Source organism: Melozone crissalis, unplaced genomic scaffold, assembly GCF_028551555.1.
Source record: "Melozone crissalis strain CALT ecotype California unplaced genomic scaffold, PUWL_Pcris_2 ptg000007l_1, whole genome shotgun sequence".
NCBI lineage: Eukaryota > Metazoa > Chordata > Aves > Passeriformes > Passerellidae > Melozone > Melozone crissalis.
The window spans coordinates 6,362,431-6,371,260 of NW_026535785.1; positions in this window are offsets into that span (position 1 = coordinate 6,362,431).

Genomic DNA, 8,830 nt, shown 5'->3' on the forward strand with positions numbered 1-8,830 from the left:
AAAAAAGTAGTTCATGAAGTCAAGCTCCCAAGGCCAATAAATCAGAAGACAAATAAAGGTCCTCAGATGTATTCATGGCATCCAATAAATACTGAGCACTCAGGAAAAGCAGACGCAAGCTGCACGTTTTCAGCGCCCTCAGGTTAAGGAAACTTCCCAGTCTGACCATTCAGGAGACTCTCTGGAAGTCACACTCCCAGTGCCAGAATTCCACTGCTGGGACATGTTGCATTCACATTCTCTGAAAAATTCCTTTGCCCAGGATTTTTGTCCAGGGAAGCTGAGAAGCCTCAGAGAAAAGGAAAACAATTCTTATCTCATTTTTTACTCTGTTTTACTCATGTGTGGAATGTGTTTGGAGATTGTTTACCCACAGGTGATTGTTTCATTGGATTCGGCTGTGAGTTGTTTTGATTCTTTGGCCAATCAGGGCCAAGCTGTGTTGAGACTCTGGAAAGAGTCACAAGTTTTCATTATTAGCTTTTTAGCATTGAGTAAGTATCCTTTCTGTATTCTTTAGTATAGTTAGTATAGTATTCTTTAATATAATATAGTATCAAAAAGTAATAAATTAGCCTTCTGAGAACATGGAGTCAGATTCATCATTCCTGCCTTTATCAGGGCATTCCCTGCAAATACAATAGGGACAGAAGCCCCTTCACAGTGGGTAGATCCAGTGGATCCTGCTGGACCCTCTTAACACACAGCCAGACCAGTTTAACCCATCTCAGAGTCTCATTTGTCTGCTTCCATTAAGTAATTTATTCCTCCAAGGAGAAGCTGTGACAAAGGAACCCCTGAGCTTTTATAACCTCACAGTCTCCTGACATGCAAGCCTTGCTCTTCCTGCTGACTTCCCATCTCTCTGTGCACCCACCTCACTGACATCACTCCTCTCCATCTCTTAAGAAGTTCATTTTCTAAGTTCTCCTCCTCCTATGTCACTAGATTTCTGATGTGCACGCAGTAAAAATGCCAAGGAGGGGTTTAAACAGATCCTGTATCAAAGCACACGGGGCTGGGCAGTGTGTGAAGGTTTTATTTCAGCAGCTCAGGGCAGCCTCCTACCAAGATCCATCTCTCAATGCCAAGGTTTTGGAAACCAAGCACGTTTCCAGCAGAAGCTTTAGCTGTTGTATGAGATGCTCCCCTCACTCAGGTGTGTGTGTACCTGGAGCAGCTCCTCCAGCAGCTCCTTGGCATTTTGGGGTTGACTCATACAAACCACATTTTCCTGCTGTGTGTGATTAATCTTGATATTAGTGACTAATAGTGTCTATCAAGTTTTTTCCCATTTTTTATGTGCTCTGTAAACAAGCACATCTACAAGCCCTTCCTGCACCATGGTTATGGCAAGGGGCAGCCCCAGCTGGCTGCATTCCCCCTCCCTGTGTGTTCCTGCAAAGCAGGTCACAGGAACAGCTGTCCTGGTCACAGCCACAGCCTCTCACACCTGGAAATCCCAGTTTTATGTGCAGCAGCTCAGGCTGTGTGCTTTGCTTTAGTTGCCTGCAGACCCCAAACTTGCCTTTAGCTGCAACCACATCTAAACCAAAGGAATGAGGTTTGGGGGTGGGAATGAGCTAACAAATGGTTTTACATAGTGATGTGAGTTCTAGTGAGGGGAATCACACTGCAAAATAACACTCAGACTTCACAGACTGATGAGATCACACTCCAGCATGCTTGCACTGGCACTGCTGAGTGGTCAGGTCCCCAGTGCCTCAGTGGCTTGATTGCTTGAAGTTCCTGATCTTCCACCTATGCTAACAACCTGCTAACTTGGGTTCACAGTAAACTCTGGATTAAGCTAGAAGTTTCAGTGATTAAAGGTAAGGCCTTTAGCTGCCCTCTGAAGAAATTTTTTTTATTTTCCCAGGACCTAGGACACAGTGTCTGGGAAAAAGAGTCAGTTAAAGGTAAGTACGCCTGGGGGAAAGTGGCACTGCGGCAATTTAACAAAACTGGCTGTGCCAGGCTCTGCCTCCCACTGCAAAGGATCCAGCACCCAACAGGCAGAGATGTCCATGAAAGTGTCTGTCCCCTTTTGGGACATTTTGGCATTTGGGACATTGGCATTTTGGCCCTGACCAGCTTTCTGTCACAGACTATTGAGCCTGACCCTGTTCTGCCATGCAAACTGTTTCATTAATCATTGGGTGCTCCATCAGTCATTCATGTCTTTGGGCATCCTACAGCTTTGAACATGTTAGAACAGCCCAGTTCCACAGGGATTAGGGATAGGTCACACAAGAAAATGTAGGGAAATTTCACATCCTCACACTGATGAGTTGGGATAGCTGGATGTAGGCAGGAATAAAGGCAGAAACTGGATGAGCCATTGGTCTGCATGGCATCTCCTGCTTCTGTGACAGAAGAATTTGTAGCACAGATCATACTGTCACTTGTACCAAGAACATTGCTTTGTGACTTCCAGCTACTGCTCTGGGGAAGCCAGTGGTGCCCCAATCCAAGGCAGGAATGGAGTGTTAAGCAGACTTCTTTCTCTCTACTCCTGATTCTCACTGCTTAGACTGAAGTGGACTTAGACTATCAGAAAAATGGACAGAGCTGGAAAATTTTTACTTGGGACAGGTGTCCTGGCTTGCCAACTCACTTTTGTTCCACTTAGTGGGAACAGTGCCAAAGACTGGTGGCCTGGCAGAAGCTGTGAATCTCGAGGCCTTCTTTTTGTTTTCCAGATTAATTTTAACTTAAGTTTCCCTCCAAACTGAAGTTTATGAATTCCCACTAATACTGGATCCTTCATGCTTCCTCAACTACACCTCACCTGCTGTTGTACAGAGCCAATACAAGGCATGGTCACACAGATTTCCTCACTGTAACAATCTGTCAAAAGCAATGATTTCTGAGTGCAAAACTTGTGGCCTTCTGCAATCCTTCCCATCTAGCCTATTCCAGCCTTTAAAAAAATTCCATACTCTTTCCATTCCCATGAGACCTGGCAGGTCTTGGTTCTGTGGGAAGGGAAAGACCCTTTCTGTGCTAGCCTGGTAAGATTTTAGCATTAATGGGGTTTTTAATTGTTTTATTATGAACTACACAGACACAGAGCCCTTTGGCAAGGGCACCCTGTAGAAATAAATTGAGTCATCATCCTTATAATAGAAAAGCTAATTCAGTATGGATCTGTCCTCCAGTTAAGGGCATGCACATCCCTCAGAGAATGGTTTTACCAACTGACCAGACTTCTGCTTTAACCACTGTTTGCTTTTCCTGACAGATCCTACTGTCCTGCCTATGGAAAGGACTTATTCATGGCTGTAGGATCAGCCTGGTCCCAGGCCCCCCTCTAACTGTGCTGCTCTACTTCCAGGACTGCTGCATCATCCAAGGCTAGAGGGACTGGGCTTGTCCTGCCCAGAACTTTATTGTCCTCGACCTTCTGCGTTCTTTTCTACACAAAACGTAGCAATACAACCCCAGGTTTGAAATACTCTTCTCCTTAATATGTGAGTCTACAGATGCTGTAAAACTTCCATCTGGTTACAGAGAGAAAAATTAAGAATTTCAGGTTGTTGTCTGTCCATAGTGAAGATGTATTTGTCCTGGATCAGCTCTTTTACCATTGTTATGACAGTGGACAAATGCCTCCTCAGACACTTCCTCTTCTGCCTTGGCTTTCTTAATGCCTTCTCTCTTTTGATTTGATATCCTCTTCTTATTGAGAAGGAGGGATTTCATGTGGGGCTGGGCTAAATGGAATTTCAATGGTCCACTTATTCCAGTATCCTGCAAAAGGTACTGAGTCACTTCACAAAATGTGTCTTTGTGGCCTCTCCATGACCAGGATGCTCCATGCAAACTCCAGACAAGTGACTCCACTGAGCTGCCACCAGCCATGCATTGGAGCACTGAGGGTCACACCAGGGAACAGATCCTGCAGGCAGCACCCTCGAGAGCCTCCATGTGTGCTCTGATAAAAAAGCAAGGTTCCCATCCAGAGGTGTGCTCCAGGAGCTGGCTAAGTGAGCTGTACAGCCAATCTCCTGTGCAATCACTCTGCCTGCCTGGAGCCATTCCCTGCTGGCCACACAGTCCCAGGCCACCTTCACTGAGGATGGCAGACACCAAGGCCTCTGGGGGGTAGATGGGTTTGCACATCTGTGCCCAACATCTGCTGAAAGGAGCTCAACCAAGACAAACACTCTGGTGGCCTCGTTCTGCTGGTACCTGACCCATCCAGGCTGTGCATGCCTTTGCCATGGGAGTCTCTGTTCCAGCACAGAACCAACACCATCCATCACAGCACTGGAAATCTTCCAGGATTACTCACAGGTGGTTCAAATTTTATCTTGGAGTCAAAACTTGTCTTGAGATTTGTCTCCAAGGCAAGATTTGAACCATCTGTGAGTAATACTGTGAGACTTGAAGGCACCAGCGGCCAAAAGCTGTTTTCTTGCAGAGTTCCTCAGCGAAGACAAGGTGCATCATTCCTGCCAGGCACCTGGCCAGGAGGGCTGTCACCAGGAGTCACCAGGAGTCACCAGGAGCCAGGACCTCACTGCTAAGGCCAGCAGCAAGGGGAGCAGCATGGTCCAGAAACACAAGAGGAGAAGCACAAAATGCCAAGGAAATGACATAAGAACTTGTCTTTGCACAACAGCAAACCAGGCTTGGGGAAGGAAGCGACCTGCAAACATCTCACTGCGCTTTGGTAACACAAGCTGTACTCAAAGACTCCACACTGGTGACGTTGCAAGTACCACACAGCATTTGTTTTTCTGGGTGGTAAATTGAATGGACGTGTCCTGAAGGCTGTGAGGGTTGTGCTGTACAGACTGGTTTGGCTGGGTTGGTGCTTTACTGTGGTTGATAGATTTTTATCAGATGCTTTTACTTGTTAAATTTTCCTTGGTTGTGGGAACAATCCAGCAAATAGTAAAAATGATGGAGCACCAGGAGACATGCAGCCAAGGAGATCATTTGTTTGGCTGGATCCCTTCCTGCACAAGGGAGGCTTTGTGTGAGCTCACAGAAGAGCCGTGTTCATCTTGCTGTGGGCAGAACTGGCAGCAGGCTTCAGGCTTTGTCTCCATGCAGAGTCAGGCTGGCTTGGTTCTCCACAGAGCTGAAAACTCATTATTTCCGAGGTTACAGCCAGGCTGCTGGGAGGCTCCAGCTCCTTGTGAGAAGTGCCTGTCTCCCAGCAGCACTGGCAAGGAGGCAGCCGGGCCTTTGGACAAAGGAAGATGTTTGTGCTGGTCTCAGAAAGGAATTCCATGCTGCCTGGGAGAGCTGCCATGGGGTCGTGCTTCTTTGGCAGTGCTGACCTCCTCGGAGAGCTGCAAAGCTGGGGGAACCCATGGCCCGTGGGTCAAGGACACGGGGTGGTCATGGTGCCACCAGCAGCTGGTCTCCAAGGTGAACTGCTCTGGTGCAGGTACAAATGCAGAACTGGAAACTGACCAGGTGCAGTACAAATGCATGTGTGGAGGATTGGCTGCAGTGACGGTGTGATGGCAAAGGGACAGCCCTCCCTGGGGTCTCCTGGGGTGCACATCACTCCTGCTCCTGCAGCACCAGCTCCCAGGAGCTCCTGATTAGGCACTGCCTCCAGCTCCTTGGCACCAGCTGTGCCAGGCAGGACCCAGACCAACAGCTGGGTGGCCAAGGCTCCAGAGGGCTGCAGCAAACACTGTCCCCCTGCTCACATCTGAGGTACATCTGCACCATGGTGGGTGTTTCTCTGTCTGTGACACTGCAATTTCCTCTTACAGACTCTGCTTTGTCACAATCTGGCTGTAAAACTGGGGGAACAGTAGCACCAGCCCTGAAGGCAGCTGTCCCTACAGGCATGCCTAGTTTTAGGAGCTTTGGGAGGGTGTGGAGAATCATTTGAAAGTATTCCTGTTGCTGGATACAGACCATGGCACAGCAGTGTGCTCTGACTTCTCTGTGCTGGATGCTCGGGGCCAATGGCAGTGGGTGGCAGGTCTGTTTAAATGCGTTTGTGTCTCCCCCAAAAGCTGATGATGTGGTCACAGCTTTTTTGGGATGAGGGGTACAAGTCAATCTAATCATATGTACGTGAGGAAAATCAATGCCCTGGCAAAGCCAGTCCCGTTTCTGGCTAGAACATGTCAAAACTCATCTTCAAAATGCATCTTGACTCATAACCACATCCAGTTCATGGGAGGAACCTCACTTTCTGGCCTTGTTGGGTGCAGGGATGAACATCCTTCATTGAGGGATCTTCACCACATACTCAGTACCAGAAATTTACTGTTTTGGGATGAAGAGGAGGGAACAGCATGCATGGGGCATAGCCTGGAGCACATCTTTGCATGCAAGGTGGGATGGGGATCCCATGAAAAATCTGAACAGGGGGACATGAATTAAAAGCTGTCTTCAAAGCAGTGCTTGTGTGTGTTGGCTGATTAAGACTGCAAAGGTAATTAACACCAAGTCTCCACACCAGCCCATGGCTGTGCCTTAACCTGAGACAGGCCATGGTTCAGTGGGTTGGGGAGAGGCAGCTGAGTGACCCAGCAGAGCCATGATGGGATGGTGAGCAAGGATGTCATCACTGGACAGCCAAGAGGTTCTGCAGAAATGTGGTGCGCAGATTTTTAAGGTGTTTATAGCTCTGTCCAGCCACACAAAGCTGTTCAAAGGTCAGCAGGAGACCCAGCACTTTTCTGCCAGATTTGTCCCTTGCTAAACACCAGACTCCAGAGATCTTGTCTTCAGACAAGGTGATGTTTTAATGGTTGAACAAGTATTTTCACTGACTTTGCTCTGGGAAACAGATGGGATGTTATGGCCAGATTTGAAAATAATAATAATAATAATAATAATAATAATAATAATAATAATAATAATAATAGCAGCTCTCTAGCATTTCAGTGAAAGTAGGTAAAGCTTGGCAAACTTCCCATAACTGCAAACAGGGCTTTTTGCTGTGGGCAGTGCCAGGCAGCATTAGAAGGCATCAGGCAGCCGTGGTGCCCAGAGCTGGGCAGCCCAGGCACCAGCTGGAGGAGCTGGCAGCACACTGGCCAGCTTTCCTGCCAGGAACCAGCCTGGCCAGCCAGTTCAATAGCCTGCCTGTGTCCCACTGGAAAGCATCAAGGAAGATGTCACCCGTGATGAAATTGCTGATAATCCAGTGTACTCTACCAGGAAAATTATCCATCAGGAAAAAAAAATTAAAATTGCCAACTCTATGCTTGAGCATCTCTGCCCAAATAGTAGCACCTTGTGGAAGACAAATTCCCTTTTAGCACAAGATTTTGCTGTGGTCCCATGCAGAATTTGCCATGAGAGAAGAACATCTCAGCTGCATACCAGGGCAGCTCCAGCCACCTCACTCTGCAAAACAGCCACCTGCACATCCCAGTGTCACAGCACTGCTTCAAATGGTGACTCAGGCATTGGCCTTTGCATATCTGCCATGAACTCCAGTTTATGCAGGGCCTGATGCTTTGTTTATGCATTTCTACATCTCCTCCAGATCCTAGGAGATGATGTTTGTCTTCATTCTGCAGTCCTGGTAGGAAGGGCCAGTAAGCTGGGCTCAGGATGGGGCAGCCTTCCCAAAGGACAGCTGATCTTCCTCCTGCTTTGTTAAGACAGGTTTAGCAGGAGTGGGTGTCACATTTGCCTTTTCTCTCCAGGGCTGAGTGCCCCAAAAGAGCAAGCACCACATCCTCCTTGTTTTTCAAAGATCCTGTGAAGATCTTGCACTGCAAGTCAGTCAGGACTCAAATATAAAGTCCTCTCGGGTTTTTTCATCATTCAGTCTCAGGCACACAGAAAGGTCACTGGGTTTCGCAGTGTCTGGTTGAATCCACATGCTTATCTTTCCAGGGGTACTTGGGAGTCAAGGCTGATTTCCTAAGCTGATGTTTTGGGGCCAGCCATAAGCAGCCCCACGTCCCAAGCTCTGCTCTGTCACCTCAGGCTGGTGGCTGGTGCTGAGGCCTGGCTGCACCCAGCCCAAGGGGCTTGAGGAAGAGCTGGGGTTGGCAGCTCCCCTGGGACTCGGGGAGGTGAGGGGGATTGAAAACTGGCCCAGAATGTGGTGATTAGCAGCACAAAGTCTAGCTAATCACAGTGTCTCAGGGGTCAAAACCACATCCAGTTCTGTTGGGAAGTAGCTTTTCAGAGAAGGATCTGGGGATCTTAGCAGGCACCACACTGAACATAAGCCACAGAGAAGACAAAGGGTTGCTTTAGTCAAAACATTGCCAGGAGGTGAAGAGAGGAGATGCTTCCCCTGTGCTCAGCCATGGCGGATCACCCCTAGAGCCTTGTGTCCAGTGCCAGGGAGACAGGGACACAATGGGGAGAGGCCAGTGAAGGGACACAAAGGTGAACAAGGGACTGGAGAGCGGGTGCAAAGCAGAGGGAGCCAGGCTCTTCCCAATGGTGCCCAGTGCCAGCACCAGAGGCCACGGGCACACGCTGGAACAAAAGAGGGTCCCTCTGAACTTTGGGAAACACTTTTTCTCTGTGAGTAGGACCAAGCACTGGCACAGCTGGCAGGGAAGGTTGTGGAGACTCCATCCTTAGAGATGTCTGGACATGAGCCCGGACAGCCAGCGCTGGGTGACCCTGCTGGAGCAGGGCTTGGACCAGGTGAGCTCCGCAGGTGCCTCAGCTCAGCCAGCCCTGCCTCTGTGAGCTCCCCCGGAGGAACATGGAGCCCTTTGTTCACCCCAGGTATCACCTTGGGGCTGGCAAGACGTGATGGGGTGACAGGGATAACGAGGGAGTGTGACTGGAGGTGGCGATGGGGTGACAGGGCTGTGACCAGGCTGAGGTGGCAGAGGTGAGGGTGGCAGAGGTGACAGTGTCTGCAGCG